This window comes from Pituophis catenifer, unplaced genomic scaffold (genome assembly GCF_029215685.1).
Source record: "Pituophis catenifer annectens isolate HBS135680 unplaced genomic scaffold, rPitCat1.0.hap2 SCAF_8, whole genome shotgun sequence".
NCBI classification, from domain to species: domain Eukaryota; kingdom Metazoa; phylum Chordata; class Lepidosauria; order Squamata; family Colubridae; genus Pituophis; species Pituophis catenifer.
In genome coordinates this window covers 38783463-38801028 of record NW_027256888.1, presented here as the reverse complement: position 1 = coordinate 38801028, position 17566 = coordinate 38783463, and the positions used below count along the sequence as shown (strand labels likewise).

General features: G+C 41.1%; 1 long non-coding RNA gene across 1 annotated transcript; it reads left to right on the top strand.

Annotated features, from left to right (window-relative positions):
• Positions 1–1305: 1305 nt before the first annotated feature.
• Positions 1306–16378, top strand: LOC139320677 (uncharacterized). The gene is made up of 3 exons (XR_011600717.1): positions 1306–1388; positions 15461–15601; positions 16132–16378. It is a non-coding gene; the product is annotated as an uncharacterized lncRNA (long non-coding RNA).
• Positions 16379–17566: the final 1188 nt, after the last annotated feature.

Genomic DNA, 17566 nt, shown 5'->3' with positions numbered 1-17566 from the left:
TAAAATATATATTAAAGCAGTTCTGGGAATTTAAGGAAGTTTATTCAATGGAACAATTAATCCTAAGTAAAATAGGCTGGTGTTCCAAAATATGTAGAAGACATAAAAGAAACTGTCCTGAATGCAGAGAGAGGGATATTTCATTGCTAATTATTTTGCTAGTTATTTTGCTAGTTGCCAAAAGTGGCAGCCGTCGCCAATATAAGAAGTTATATAAGGGGGCATTTTTGTGTTATTTAATTACAAGAATGCATGTGCTATAAATAAATAACACATTCATTTTACTGCTATGATTTCTTTTTTTTCCCTCATGATTTCATTCACATATATAGAACAGAAAAAATAGTGTTATCTCTATTTTATTCCTATCTATGTGAAAATATTTAACGAAGATCGTGGTTGTTGAGCTTTAGAAGACAATAATACTGTATTTATTGCTGACCATTACATGGTCATTGCTCAATGGACGTTTCAAATTGGGTTTGATTCTGGCTGATTATAGACAAATGCTTGCCTTCTTGACCTATCTTTAACAATAACTCTTCCAAATCTGTTCTGCTAATCTTTTTGATCTTTTTCATCTATCATACCTCAGATAACCTGCTCTCATGTCATGAAGGGCTTTAAAGGTAAATATCTTGGATCAGACCTGGAAGCAGACTGGCAACCAATATGTATAAATATATATATTTATATATAATTTTTAGAAAGTTTTGGCAAATTCCAGTAAAACAGTATTTGATTGAGCTCTACACTCCCTATTTCTTTGCTATACTCTCAGTTCTCTTTGCATGTTCACCTTGAAAATGAGTTATATTTGAATTGCTTTTCAAGAATTTTGTAAGGCCATCTAGTCAGCTTAAGGGGCACAAATCTAAACTTAAAAGTTACATCCGTTACATTCAGTTTGCTTATATATTATACGGTAGTTTAATGGTATCTTTCCTATTTTCTGTTTGCTGACTTTTGCTCTTCTTGTTCTTGGGTGTATTCTTCTTATCAAGTTCATAAGTATATGTGTGTACATGTTTCCCTGTTAATAGTTAATGAAAAGAAGAGCATTCAGAAAAAAATTATACACATTGAAGGTCAACTTTACCTGTCATTTTGAAGAATGTTCCAGGATTGCTCATTTATAGATTGCAGGATAATTAGGAAATTAGAAGTCAAGAACAACACACTTGTGGCTGCTCATGATAACAGGTTTTTATCCATGCATATGTAACATTTCTTATAATAGTGGTAGCGTAATGACAGTACATCTTCTTAACTGCTCTGTATCATGTGGAATAACTGGTCAAAGTACTTGCATGTTTGGACATGATAAGCATTGTAAGAATTCAAAGAAGACGTCCCTCAGACCATTTTAAGTCTTCTTGTTGCTTCAGGTAAAAATACATTGCATGTTTCTTTGTTTCTTTGTTTTACATCTATAGACCTTTAGACTACTCTGTATTGTCAATAAGCTACAATAGTTGACTTCACACAACATACTATGTCAAAAGTGAATAAACCATAATACTATAGTTTAGAGTAATGTGTGAATTCAGCATTAATTTATGATGATGTACTATAGTGGCTCCAAAACTTTCCAGACTTACTAAAGCAATCAGCTCCAGCAGTTACTGAATAAAATCTATTACTCCTTTTTGCTGGAAGATGAAAAGATTTTGTTGCTCTCTCTCTCTCTCTCTCTCTCTCTCTCTCTCTCTCTCTCTCTCTCTCTCTCTCTCCCCCCTCTCTCTCTCTCTCTCTCTGTGTGTGTGTCAGAAAGCTATACATGCTATTCATGTTCTTCGGTGACTATTATTAAAAGTGATACTCATGAAAGTTAATAACTGTCCTGAATAGCAACACTGACATCCTTCATAAATTTGTCTACATCCTTCCTTTCCTAATGATGAATCTATTTTTCGCATCTCACTAGTCCAAAGTACAGAAGATAGCACAAAATTACACAATACCTTTATTAAACCTTTGGGTAATGTAGTATCGTTGAGTTACCAAAGACATATTCACCTTTGCGTTTGCAGAAATAAGACACCCAGGACAAACCAAATGAAAACTATGCTTTTTGGCATGTTTAATCCATGTTCATTTTTCATTTTTCTTAACATACTAGTAAAATGATGTTCAAGATTACATAATCTGGACTTCAATGGTATTTGGAATAATGGCTCACAGATGCACAAACTGGATTTAGAAAAAGCAGGAACTCATATAGTTTACATGCATATATTTACATACATATATTATAAATATATAATATTCATATAGTTTACATACATATAGTTTACATAGATATATTTATATATATTATATATAATGCTATTCATTAATAGCATATAATTTCTTTGAAGTTAATACAATTCTATCAATAATGTACAATAACAAACTTTAACCTTATGTATTTAATTTTGCTACTTTGAATGTATCCTGATAAATGCTGAACTAGAAGAAAGAGAATATCTGTTGCTATGAAATGGGGATGGGAGCAGAGAATCCAGCTGATTCTTCATTTTGTTTGCATGGAAAATATGTTAGAGAACTGAATTGTTAATTATAAGTATATTTAATCCTAAACTTAAAATGGACGTTGGTCTTACCTGATACATCCTTTCTCGATCAGAAAGAAACGGCAGTCAGACTGGGGAAGACTTCCTCTATGCAGCAAGGACCAAGTCTGCTTAAATTTGAATAGCTCCGCCCTCCTGGCCCAGTGTTTCGGCGAGGGCACTGGCACAGACTGACATGTCTTCCTGTAACGACAAAGAATTAATATCCACCCCCCCCCCAGCAAACCCAGAGGGCCGGAAAGCAATGGTGGGGCTGACTGCCGTTTCTTTCTGATCGAGAAAGGACATATCTGGTAAGACCAACGTCCATTCTCCAAAGGAAACAGCAGTCAGACTGGGGACATACCAAAGCTGCATGTTGCCAGGGAGGGAAAACTCCGGCCCGACAGACTTAGGAACGAAGCACCTCCTGCAGGACTCGATGGCCAAAGGCTGCCTCTGCAGACGCAAAGGAGTCCACATCTGTCGGATGAAGGGAGATATAGAAGTCCATGTAGCAGCCCGACAGACCTCCTCCAGAGACGCCTGGGTAGCCCATGAGGCGGAGGTGGCTGCACTTCTTGTCGAGTGTGCTGTGACATGGCATGGCACGGGAAGATGCTGTTGCAGATGGTAGTCCTAATCCAGTGGTCGAAGGTGGTGCTCTTGACCTGGGAGCCAATGGAGGCCGGCTGAAAGGAAATGAAGAGAGCCTCCGTCTTATGAAGGACAGCCGTTCTGGCGATGTAAATCTTTAGAGCCCTACGGACATCGAGGGAGTGCCAGGAAAGTTCCAATCTATGAGCTGGGCGCGGGCAAAAATTAGGGAGGACGAGCTCTTGCGCCTGGTGGAAGATGGAATTGATTTCAGAAGGAATGCTGGATCTAGTCTAAGAACCACCCTGTCTTTATGGAATATGCAGAGGTCGCTGCGGACCGAGAGGGCCGCTAACTCCGATATCCGACGAGCCGAGGTGATGGCGATGAGAAAGAAACCTTGAAGGACAGGAAACAGAGTGACACTTGACTGAGAGGCTCAAACGGCGACAAACTTAAAGCTGTAAGAACTTTGTTAAGGTTCCAGGTAGGATAACGGTGAATGGTAGGAGGACAGAGGCCTATGGGCTGGGGGAAGGGAGGAGGAAAGGACTAGAATGTCATCTAAGTAAAATTGAAGCCGAATTGGAAGGGTGCAGATATGGCCAATCAGGGCGGCCATGACCTTTGTAAAAACTCTAGGGGCAGAGGAAAGACCAAAGGGCAAGGCCCTATACTGAAAATGGAAACCCTTGTAGTGAAACCTAAGGAACTGATGGTGAGAAGGGTGGATAGGGATGTAGAGGTAGGCCTCCGTAAGGTCAATGGAAGATAGAAAATCCCCGGGCTGAAGACACTCCAAAATGGAGAAAAGGGTGTGCATCTTGAACCGGCGATAAATTATATACCGGTTCAAGGCCTTAAGGTCTAAAATAGCCCGCTAGCCTCTCGAGGATTTATTTACAATGAAGAGGCGAGAGTAAAACCCTTTACCTCATTAGTTGGGGGGTACTGGTTGTACAGCTCTGATAGCCAAAAGATGATCAATAGTGGAAGAAACAAGAGCCTGTTTAACAGAATTGTGAGAAAGGGGACAGGAGAGAAAGACTGAAGGGGGTGGGGACAGAAATTCCAATAAAAGGCCACATTTGATAGTTGACAAAACCCAAGCATCAGTTACAGAAGACCTCCATTGGTCATAGAAAAGAGACAGGCGGCCCCCTATAGGGGGGGAGCTGCTTGAGCCAGAGAAGAGCGGCTCAATTGAAAAAGGATGCCGCTGAGGAAGCCCTGATAGACCAGGCTGCGGCTAGATGGCCCTTAACAAGGGTCTTCTCCACTCATTTTTCCTCTGGGTGGAGGGAACCAGTCCGGAGGACCAGTCGGGTGTGCAGGATTGGCCAGAGCCATGATCGGAGGATCGACCGTTGGAGGTTGTAAAAGGTCTGCCATGGCAGTTGCGGAATTGTAGAGCCGTTTGTCCAGGTTGTTGGGACTGGGACCAGATCCAGGAAGAGACCATTGACGATGAAGGACATCTAGGAAAAGTTTGGGAGCAGGAATGGTCTCATGGGCCACAGTTCGTTCTGCGAATAAGGCTGAAGCAGGATCTATAGCGGCAGGAGGAGCTTCAGAAGATGGGATTTCACCCAAACAAGTGGTAGCAATCGCTTTGAAAAGCAGAGAGCGGAACATCTGCGGCCGAAAGAGGCCTATAAAAGGAGATTGGTCTGGAAGTAATCCTTCATCCTCTGAAAGAGCAGAATCCGGAGCCTCATCCGGTTCTGAGACCGAGGCCTGGTCTCCAGAATATTCATAATCTGCCTGGTCATGATCTGAGAGTTGGTCCTCCGAAGCCCTGTGCTGGTGCCCGTCACTGGCAGGTGGGGCGGGGGCCTGAGTGCCAGGCGGTAACCCTACCTGCTGCAAACATTGTGCAAATCCCTCACGAATGGCCTTGGTCAGAAGGACCTCAAAGGCCTCAGGCAACTGAGGTAGGTTGTTGGAGGGGAGGAACCATTTGGGCCGGGGCCTGAGATGATATAGGCGATGAAGGAACTTCAGACTCCATTTGAAAAAGAGGCTCCTTGTCTGGTGGAGGGGCGGGTCCCTGAGGAGGAGGGCAGTCCGGTGACAGGTCCTTGACACTTTGGACCTCATCCTGGATAATGGACCCTGGTCTGGAAGGCAGTTGCGAAGGATGAGCCGGAGAGACTGGCCTGGCTTGCAGAGAAGCCTTTGTGAATGCCCTTTACATCGCCTTATGGCGACGTTGTTCCTCCCGAGAGGGCATAGGGATGGCCGAGGTAGAGGAGGCTTTCTTTGCCTTGGCTCTCTTTGCTGAAGGGGGATGGCCGGATGACCCTTCCAATGGGTCCAAGTCGTGGCATTTGTGGCCGGAGGAAGAAGCCTTTGGCAGGCCCTTGCGCCCCTTGGAACGATCTGCCATTTTGCTGAGGGTAAAATCAATCAAAATGGTCGCCGTGGCAAAAGCATGCCCAAATTAATCAGCCCAGTAAAGGGAGACTTACGAAACCAAAGCTCCGCTCCTGCAAGGTCCGTTCCTTCACCAGCAAAATCCTAAATTCGAAAGGGCAGAAAATCGCTAGCTCAAGGCTATTAAGGCGCTATGCGGGCGGCAAGGCAAGCTCCAGCCAAGAAATGTAGCTGCTAGGCAAATCGCCGTTAAAACGCAGCGCTGCTTGTTTGAAGCAATTGGAGGGCTGATAATATCACAAAGTGTTGCTAACGAGGGAATCTGTCAGCTGACAGATTCCAAACCGGAGCCCCGGCTAGCGGCAGGAACCAGCAATCCAAAATACTAAAAATCCTTGTAAAAAAGCTTGGAGAGCAAGAAAGGAGTCAGAGTCAACTGGAAAGGCTGGAAGACACATCTATCCAGCATAGACCGAGTCGAAACACTGGGCCAGGAGGGCGGAGCTATTCAAATTTAAGCAGACTCAGTCCTTGCTGCATAGAGGAAGTCTTCCCCAGTCTGACTGCCGTTTCTTTCCTTTGGAGAACCACAATTGCAACCAGAATTCCATTGCTAAGCTAAGTTGTTAGGTGAGTTGCACCTGATTTTATGACTTTTGCCATGGTTATTAAGCAAATAACTGCAGTTGTTAAGTGAATCATGCAGTCATTTAGCAAATCCACTCCCCACATTGACTACTAGTTGGAAGCTAGCTGGAAAGGTTGCAAGTGGTGATCAAATAACTCCAGGACACTGCAACAGTCATAAATACCACTTGCCAGTTGCCAAGTGCCCAAATTTTGATCATGGGGATGCTGGACAATCATGACCTGCAAAGACCTGTCATAAATCTTTTTTTCAGTGCCATTGTAACTTCAGTCACTAAATCAATATTGCATTTTTAGTCATGCCTCCTGCTTTATAAACGTACATTTGAAACTTTTTTGGGGGGGTTGCTGTCAACTCTAAGTAGGCTACCAAATTTGGAGAACAATGTAAGAGCAAACCAGTAGCGGCGGTGCCTGCCCAGACATCATCAGAAACACTCCCAATAACAAACCGGTAGCCCCGGGATTTGAAACCCACTACTGGTTCATTTCAATGTAAATATGGCTGTAATTTTGAAAGACAGTACATTTTTGTATTTATAGCATACTACTTGGAAAATTTACAGAATTTTCAGCTTTGGTCTTTTTCAAATAAAATATCTGAGTTAATTGTTTTTCTCTGCTGAATGCAGGTTCATTTTGAAAAGAGTAAACATGTTTCTGGAAACTTGAGATAATTGGTGATGGGAGACAATGCTGCTACTATGAACACAGTTGTGAATGCCTCTGTCTGTATCTAATCTTCTCTATTTAACTGTCATTTACTTTAGGCAAGAAAGGACTAATTAATGTGTTGGTAGCTGTAATATTAAAAGAAATAGGTGGGGAGGGGTGGGGCCGGGGAGACACAAGACGTGTGTCTTACCTGCTTTGCAGCTCTGTCGCGTGTCTCGCCATTGCCTGCAGACAAATACGTTGTAGGGTAAAACCAAACTTTTCGTGAGTTCAAGAAGTTTGATTGAACTGGCGATGTTTTTTTTAACCCTATAACGTGTTTGCCTGCAGACAACAGTGAGACATGCGACGGAGGTACAAGGCAGGTAAGACACATCTCACGTCTCCCCAGCCCCACTCTCCACAACTGCCACCCCCAAATTGCATCCAATTTGGGCAGGGACAGAAAGCCCTGCCATGCCCAGCGAGAGGGGGAGAAGAGATAGCAAGAGGAGCCCTGTCACGCTCCATGCCTCTCGCTTCTCCCCTGCCCTACCTGCCAGCCCCCTCAACAAAGAGACGGCGGGGAAGGGCAGCAGCAAGGCAGCTGTTACGGTACCATTGGGGCGTGTGGAGCCGTCTTACCTGCCTTGCGTCTCCCTGGCCCCTGGCGAAGGGGGTGGAGAAGAGACAGCAAGAAGACTGAGCCCACTCTCACTCCACGTATCTTGCTTCTCCCCCGCCCCACATCCACCCTCCTCGATAAAGAGCCAGGTGCTGTGGAAAAGGGAACTGGATGGACGCAGGCTTTGGGGGAGCCTCCTGCACCCCCAAAATAATAAGACCCCCCACTAATAAGGCCAAGCCCTTATTATTCAAAAAAATATAAGACAGGGTCTTATTTTCGGAAAAACACAGTATTACAATTTATTAAATACATATTTTGCCTAGAAATGAGTATAAAATCTCTTATACTAGTATTTTTAAAAAACATATATTTTATTTCAATTCTTGTTACTGTACTTGCCCCAAAGTTGCATTGGAGAGATGGACAGCCATATCAGACAAGATGAATGAATGAATAAATGAATATATAAATAAAGTTATCTTACAATATATCGTAATATTACAATTACAATAGGGACGTGGTGGCTCAGTAGCTAACTTGCTGAGCTTGTTGATTGAAAGGTCGGCAGTTCAGGGGTTTGAATCCCTAGTGCCCCATAACGGAGTGAGCTACCATTACTTGTCCCTGCTTCTGCCAACCTAGCAGTCCGAAACCACGTAAAAAATGCAAGTAGAAAAATAGGGACTACCTTTGGTGGTAAGGTAACAGCATTCTGTGCGCCTTTGGCGTTTAGTCATGCTGGCCACGTGACCATGGAGACATCTTCAGAAAGCCCTGGCTCTTCGGCTTTGAAACGGAGATGAGCACTGCCTCCTACAGTCGGGAACGACTAGCACATATGTACAAGGGGAACCTTTACCTTTACCTTTACAATATATTGGCCATTTCCTATTTTAGATCTGCTACTTATTTGCTCGTTATCCACTCATATTTTATTGCTTTTTTTTAATTGCATACTTTTTCTTTACATTTTCTACACTCTTTTAAATGTGCATTTGTATCAGCATTATTCCTTCCTGTTTTCTTAGAAAAGTAATAAAGTAGAAATAGAAAATAATAAAACAATAGAAAATAAAAGCCCATTTTAAAAAAAAGACCTCATAAACAATTCAGAAAGTGAGTTTAAACGATTCAGATCCTTTAAGGATTCATTCTGGGAAATTTTCATTTTGGTTTTGTAAAAGACCAAGGCATGTTGATAAAAAAATATTAGCTGTCCCAACAACTACCGGTAGGCCAGTATTAAGATGATCTAAGACTTATAGAAGTTTACTTCTATAAAACAAAAACAAACAGAAAATTTCCCATTTCTACATTGAATATAGCATGGCTTCTATATGCAAACTATAGAACTACAGTATATGACAGCATGCAAAAGAGAATTATTCCTTTCTCCAGAAGTTGTTTTAATAGAGATTATGAAAGTTAAACAAGGAAATACTTCTTTGGAAATATGCTGCCACTCATCTGTGCACATATGCATACTTTCCCTTGCTCTCCTTTTCCTTTCATGGTATTATGTAAAAAAGGCTGTGTAAATAAAAAATGTTATCAACTTACAGTACAAATTTACAATAATGTTCTTAAAGCAGGCTTGCTGACTATTCCTTTTTTAAAATTCAATTCCCTGCTGGCATTAAAAATCCAAAAACTTTGGACAGGTTTTTCTGATTTTTCTCAATGTAAAAATGTTTTTTCTTGAAAAAAAAAGATGAATGAGTAGTAGACTTAAATGATTTCTGAATCTCCATATCTTTCCATGACCAAGGCACAGCTACAGCACAATAAAACCTTTGTTTTTAGTCATTCCTGCTGAAAGCCAGATGCCAACCCAATTTTAAATACTTGTTTTCTTTTTTAAAAAGTCCTTTGAATACTGTTTGTGTGTGTATGTATGCTATATTCAGAAGATTGTTTTTCAGGCAGTGTATTAACATAAACTTAAATATTTTCTTACAGGTTTGAATAATTTGGCTTACAAAGCAGGCTTGTCCTTTATTGGTCCTTCACTTTTTGCAGCCAGACAGACTGAAATAAATTAAAAGGAATTAAGATGAACTGAAGTTGTCTTCTATGAAACCAAAACAATATAAAAATTCCCATTTCTACACTGAACATGTGATTATATATGCAAACTATAGAACTACAGCATATGAAGGAACTTTTCTTGGCATGGCGATTAAGTGATGGACATCTGCTAACTATCTGCATAGCAGGCCTCAGGGACAGAATGAATGGTTTTCTTTTAAAAGAAATGAAAGGGGGGACGGGAAACATAGAATTGTTACCATTGCAGTTACTGGGCATATGCCAAGGATGAATGTAGCACCCAGGGGTGGGTTCTAAATATTTTTACTACCGGTTCTGTGGGCGTGGCTTATTTTGTGGGTGTGGCTTGGAGGTCATGTGACTAGGTGGGCGTGGCTAGCTGGTCAGTCATTTCTGGAAGGTCCTCGCACTTACGACCAAGTTCTTGCACTTACGATCTGACTCATTTGTTTGCTTTTAACACTGATCAGCTGTAGGACGGCTCTTTGAAGCCCCGCGGCAAGAGTTTACACAGTTTTTTTCCCTCTAGTCATCAGCTGGGACTCAGGAAGCAGCAATAGATTGGGGGTGGGACCAAATAAAAGGTAAGAATAACGTGGGTGGGAGGGTGGGGGGGAACCGGTTTGGTGACGTCATATCATCACCGCTACCGGCTCGGCCGAACCGGACCTAACGGGGAGGAACCCACCACTGGTAGCACCTTTGAAAATATACAAAGCGGCTGAAACCAAACAACAGTATTTTGTATAATAAATTTAACCAGTGGTAATTAGAGCATGAGTTAATGTACTCTATTATGCTTCAGGAGGTGTGTGAAATATATTATTAAGCTAAAAATAAATGTTTCACATAATTTGCAGGGAAGCTGATGGCAAACAATAAAAGCACATAAAAATCTAATGCATAGCAGAGGGTACTTAATTGCTTACAGCTTTCCTGCAAGTCAAGTGAATATTGAGTATGTGGAACCAACTGGGCCATTTTGAATATTGACAGTGAGTGATGGACACCCTTGAAAATGGCTTCTGAAGTATGTCCAGTCATAAAATGGCAGTCATTGCCTAAGTTTTCATTGCCATCTTCTCCTGACCATTTTTTTCTGTGCAGATAATAATAATTTATTATATCCAGCCTTTATTATTTCTACAAATAACTAAAGGCCGTGAACATATAGAACACACCTCCCTCCTCCTATTTTTTCCACAATAACAACCCTGTGAGGTGGGCTGGGCTGAGATAGAGTGACTGGCCCAAACTCACCAAGCTGTCTTACATGGCTCAGGCAGAACTAGAATTTATAGTCTACTGGTTTATAGCCTAGTGCCTTAACCACGATATCAAATTGGCTCAGTCAGATGGATAGATTTTAAAGAGAGCATTAAATTACAGTACACACACACAAACACACACATACATATACAAAACCCCGCTGAATTTTCCAATGAAATAAAAGTATAGGAAATTAAAAGAAAATTAAGAAAATAAGAATATACAAAATAAGAAAAATAAAGTAGAAATGAAATGAACCCCCCCCCCACAAAATTACAATTTCCAACTTTTTTCCTTTTGAGTAATTTCATCTTATGCTTTCCTGTTCCTCTTTGACCCTTCTTAATCTTTTATTTTCTAAGAATGGATATGGGGTTGGTGTGAGGTCCATTGACTACATGATGTAAATAAAGATGAAACCATTTGTAGCATGCTAGATTCCCTATTTAATTATTTTAATTGAATATTTACAATTAAACTCCAGTAACTCAAGAGTTTCTCAGGTAACCATAGAAGTATCTGGAAGTGTACCTATGCTTCTAGGATGACGCTCCTTATTGTGGTTATGCGTTTGTGCTCATAACTCAACAAAATATTATTTTATATATTTTATATAGGTGGAGTGTCATCCACAAAAGATGCTGCTACAATACTTTTGTTAGGGTTTAAAGTACACCAGGTTATGTGCTATTTTTGACAGGACAGATGGACAATAGCTGAATTTTTACAACTCTATTTTATAAATATATAATAGTTAGCTGCTCTAATCAACAGGCCCTACATACTTATTAAGACGTCCCTAAAATAATATTGCAAAACTTGTTCAAGCATCAATGTTTTTCAAGAGAAGGGCAGTGTTAATATCACCAATGTTTTTGACAATATATGTTTGCAGTTTCAGTTTACAGAACAACTTGTTCAGCTATCCCATGTTGCCATAGTAACAGTTCATTGCCTTCCCATGGTAACAGCATACGATTTCTTAGTACCTGATTGACCTTTGTGCTAGCGATAAATTCTTTAAAAAATAAGATAGGCGGGTTAAATATATGCTCCTTTGTGCAATCCAGCATCTTTGGAGGCTCCCAAGGAAATGCAATGTCTCTAGATGAATATACAGACAGAAATACTCTGATGATACCCAGCTTTTTATATCCACCCCAAACCAGCCCAGGGATGCCCTCGACGTGATGTCCCGTTGCCTGGAAGCGGTACGGACCTGGATGGGGAGGAACAGGCTTTGACTCAACCCTGCCAAGACCGAGTGGCTGTGGGTACCGGCATCTTGGTCCGATCAAGATATTCCATCGTTGACCATCGGGGGTGAGGTGTTACCCCCGGTGGATAGGGCTCGCAACTTGGGTGTCCTCCTGGATTCACGTTTGTCTCTGGAAGACCATGTAACGACCATGACCAGTGGGGCATTTGCCCAGGTTCGCCTTGTGCGCCAGCTGCGCCCTTACTTTGACCAAGATGCCCTATGCACCGTTACTCATGTGCTGGTCACCTCCCGTCTTGACTACTGCAATGCTCTCTACCTAGGGCTGCCCTTGAAAACCACTCGAAGGCTTCAGCTGGTGCAGAATGCGGCCATGCGGGTTGTGATGGGAGCGTCCTGACACTCCCATGTTACACTCCTCCTGCGTGACTTGCATTGGTTACCGGTTGCTCTTCGGGTGAGGTTCAAGGTGCTGGTTATCACCTACAAAGCCCTTCATGGCCTAGGCCTGGGATATTTGTCGGACCCCCTGCAGCCAGCGACAATCCCCAATCGCCCGGTGCATTCCCACAGACAGGGCCTCCTCAGGGTGCTGTTGGCCAGACAGTGTCGGCTGGTGACCCCCAGGGGGAGAGCTTTCTCTGTGGTTGCTCCCACCCTCTGGAACCAACTTCCTTTGGACCTCCGAATGGCCCCTGACCTTCGCTCGTTCCGCCGCAATTTGAAGACCTGGTTGGTCCGCAGCCTGGACTGATGGGGGGGGGGTTTAATGAATTTTAAATTGTTTTAAATTGGAACTTTAATTTTAGATCACTTTTAATGAGGAACTATGCATTTTTACTGTTGTGAGCCTCCCTGAGTCCGCGGAGATAGGGCGGCATATAAATGGCATAAAATAAAATAAAATAAAATAAAATAAAATAAAATAAAATAAAATAAAATAAAATAAAATAAAATAAAATAAAATAAAATAAAATAAAATAAATAAATACACCCTTCCCTGAAAGAAAAATTAAAGCACCGTTTGGCAAACTAAGGTCCTGTAGCATTTTGCTTCCACCAGTAGCTCATCATTTCTATTATGTTAAGTATCTTTATAGATATGGATAAGTTGCCTGGTAATTTAGGGAAAGCCCATGGACAATGTATTATTTAGAGTAGGGATGTCCAACTTTGGCAACTTTAAGACTGTTGACAGCCCAGTATTTCCCAGCAGCCAATCAAAATTCTGAGAGTTTAAGTCCACAAGTCTTAAAGTTGCCAAGGTTGGACACCACTGATTTAAAGTAATGAATTATCCAGGTAGCCTAATTCTGTCAATCTTCATGTACTTAGGACTCAGGAAATAAAAATACCAGAACATATATAGAAATAGTAAACAGATTGCAGCTTTGTGTATCAAAACAAATGAAGAAACAGAGTAATTTTTTCCATATTTGCCTTTCTCTTCTTTTATAACTCTGGCTCTCTGTGAAAACAAAGAACACCTATGATGCAACCTCAACAAACATTGCATGATGGAAATAATCCTATTTAAAAATAAGCCATTTGCATTAAATCGGTTCAAAGGTTACAACACTCCCAGCTACAATTAAAGAACTCAGCCACTTAAAAAAACTTGGAACAATCAATTTCCAAACCAATTAAAGTATTTACCAATAAATGGGTATTATTTTAGACAAGTCACATGTTTAAAGTATCTCTATTCATTCCCTCTTTTCTTCAGGTAAGCAGTAAACAAAGTAATAATGTAACATTTAAAAACTTTTAAAGCTAGCACTCTTTTTTTTCAAAAGTACATAATTAACACTGGAAGATCAATAAAACAAATAAAGGTTAATCTATTCAGTAAAACAGAACTTTACAATTCAAATACCCATGTTTCCCCAAAAATAAGACCTGGTCTTATTTTTTTTGGTAGTGGTGGTGGGGAGGAAATAAGCACTAGGGCTTATTTTTGGGAGGTGTCTTATTTTTTTTCCATGTACAGGAGGCCCACTTCTTGCTCATGGAGGGGCAGGAAGCCATGCAGTGTGCCAGTGCTACCATCGTGTGGCAGGGGGGTGGAGCTACCCCATGTGCCCCTCCTCAGCTTATCTCAGGGCCTCCACAGCATGGGTTACCCATACCCCAATACCTGCCTTGCCTTGCTGCTGCAGCTCTGGCAGCCCCATCCAGCAGGATCCCAGGTGGCCCACTTCTTCTGCTTGCTCATGGCCACAACAGACCAGGAGGCTGAGCGACGCGCCAGTGCCATGGCCATGAGGTGAGGTTGTGGGGTGTGGAACTGCCCTACGTGCCCCACAGCCAGGTCATCCACTCCCTGACACCTGCCTCACCTCACCTCACAGCCACAGCACCAGCACACCACTCAGCCTCCTGCTCCATTGCAGCCATGCGCAAGCAGAAGAAGTGGGCCAGTGGCCACATGGACTCATCTGCACAAGGCTGTTGGTGCTGCCACCATGAGGCAGGTGTTGGGGCATGGATGGTCTGGCTACAGGGGCTCTGAGGTAAGCCGGTGTGGTGTACATGGGGCAGCTCCACCACCACCCTGCCTTGCATTATGGCCATGGCACTGTGAGCAATCAGATGGAATGGGCAGGCAGCTGGCTGCACAGGCTTTTAAGTAGGGCTTATTTTGGGGTAGGGCTTATATTAGGTGCATGCATAAAACATGCTAGGCTTTATTTTTTGGATAGGTCTTATTTTCAGGGAAACAGGGTAAATTTAGTCTCATGAAAAACTCTGGTAGAAATAAGCCCTCTTTGGAGGGAGTTTAACAGGTCATATATTTCTGAAGCTCCTGAAACTCCAAAATGTTTCTGAATTTAGCAGCAGAGAAATCCAATCTCTCAGGTATTCTGCAAAGAATGTCAATAGGTTTTCATGTTGTATTTTTCCTCCCTGACTGGGTTTTTTATTTCCAATACTACATCTTTCTCAGAAAAGAAAGGTCATGAAAATGCCAGCTTTAAGGTTGGTCAAAAAACAATGAACTAAATATATACAATTCATGAATACAAATATTAAAATCAATGCAAATTGTCATTGAGATTGGCATGAAAGGGGACAAATTGGGTTAACTATTGGAAAAATGAGAGGCCAAAATTTTAGAAGTGCAACCATAACAGGAAGTTTCTACCTAATGTTGGAACTGCTTACCTCCAACCTGACAGTCCATATACGAATATAAGTTTTCCTGAACCATCTGGACAAATATATCAGCAGGAAAGAGGCCCTCACATGTTTCAGCTATCATGCAAAGGCTTCCAATTTGAAACCTTGTAATATCAGAAATTTGTGGTGTTTTTCTGCTTTCTTAAGCAGAAAACATGATGGCATCACATATGTCAAAATTTCATTTGGGAAATGCCTCAGTTGTGTCATGATGTCATGACTGAAATGAAACTCGGTATAACAGTTATCTAATTTGTACAATGACTTCACTCTTATGATTTACAGATGCCCCCGACTCCGTCCACAGGAATACCAATTTTAGGCTTCGGATGAAATGGGTAGAACTCTATAGCTGACTGTGTCATTTTGAATCGCCAATAAGATGAAAGAATGGAGAGAACATGGCAAAAACTGAAATATATTAACGTAAGTTGTTATGAGGGTAAAGAAGATAATCCTGATGGATAAATGCATGATGCAAAATCTAGGGAATAAGAGATACAAATACTTTTAAAACCACAACAGACAGATAATGTAGGTAAGCAGCTCAGATAGACATCTCCTAATTCATCAAAATATAAGAAGGAGAAGGAGATAAAAGACAGATTTGCAAATTTTTTAATTGTAGCCAATCTCAATAAAAGTACATTTAGCAATTCTGTGGATCTGGTTTCTTGGTCGGGTCATTCTGGTGGATTGAATGTTTATATAAACTGAGAGGCAGAAATGAAATTTAATAATAAAACAACCTTAAATGATAAATGGACATATTGTTTCTTCCCTAGTCAGAATAACTGGAGAACTCCTTGTCCCTTGATACATCTTTGCGCAGAGCAACAGGCACCAGTGGCTTTATGACACACAGCAAGGCTTTAAGAATTCATAAAACCTGCTAATAAGAAGTGGAACTTGTAGACTTATTGTGTTTATCTTTTTATTTGATTTTTGTCATTCAGGAACAAGGTAATCCCTCATACTTCAGTAAAATGACAATGTGAAAGTGCGCTGTTGCTGTTGCAAGGTGATGCGTTCCAGGAGTTAGACAAGGTCATGATAGATCCATGAAGACTATCAATACAGTTGCCATTTTCTCGTCACTGAAATCTCCTCCATGCCAAGAATAAGACCTTCTGCCTCACTTATTCAATGATGTTGAGTTTTGTCCAATTCAGTGTATTTTTTTTCTCATGAGCAACTCCATAACTCACCCCATATTATCCAAGAAGCCTCCAAACTCCCCATAGAAGTTTGGAGGGAGAGCAGAAATGTTTTTGGGGGGGAATACAAAGAAGAAGACTTTTCTCACTTCACCTAATTTAAACTCCTGGAAAAATTCACCATATACACTATTTGGAAGAGATATTTCCAGGTATATCTTCCAAGGATTATTACAGTTACATCTAGAAATACACTGTTATTCTCACTTTCACTTACCACTGGAACCAAGCAGAGCCAAAAATAGAAAGATGAGCCTGGGAACTAGTCCAAGATATTAAAAGTGTTCCTGTAAATAATCTGTGGAATGCACAGTCATTTCTGGCTTATTTAAAACAAATATTTCCTTCTCTATTTTCTAATAAATATTTGTCTTTTAATTAGAATGGATGAACAATTTAAAAGGTCAGTGTCACTATTAGCAGAACCTAAAAGTCAGAGTTGAATTATTCTTACCTTTGCTTACGTCACATATTCCTATGTGTGCCTAGATAGATGTCTTTAGTTAGCAACTGCAACGGTGTCAGATGCACATAGTAGCCTTTTTCTAGTACTACTAAAATAGAAATACTCTGTGCAGACAGAGGGAAAGGCTACAAGCTTTCTTTGCCTCCTTCCTTGGCCTTCATCGTCTCTTAAAACTCTCCATATCATTGAGGATCTTGGAAAATCTGGCTGCTCGCCATTTTGCCTCTGAATACAGAAGAGCCGTTGTTGGAAAGAAACTTAAGAATGAATCATGCTCATTCAATCCAAGAATTCTTGTTTTTTCTCTGCTACAGCAACCATGACAACAGTTATTCATTTATTAAACAGTGACTGGGATGTCAGCCAAGCACCCAGTTAGAGGAGAGGAAACAACAAAGATGCTGGCATTTTTAAAAAACAATCCAAGGAAGACCTATATTTAAAATGGTGTGTAATTTCTATAGTACACCCTTAAAAGAAACCTTACTTTCATTTATATTTCCTGGAAGAGGAGTCATATGAGACACATGGAGTGAAATTGATCACTGCTACATGAGCAACTTGTATCTTCAAGGCAGTCAGGGTGATAGAGATAGAACAAGGACTACCACTCAAGCCCTTCAGAGAATGACTGTATAAAAATATCTATGGAAAAGGAGAACTGGGGAAAATATTTTTTTCTAAGTGCTCATGTCTGGGTCCCCCTAA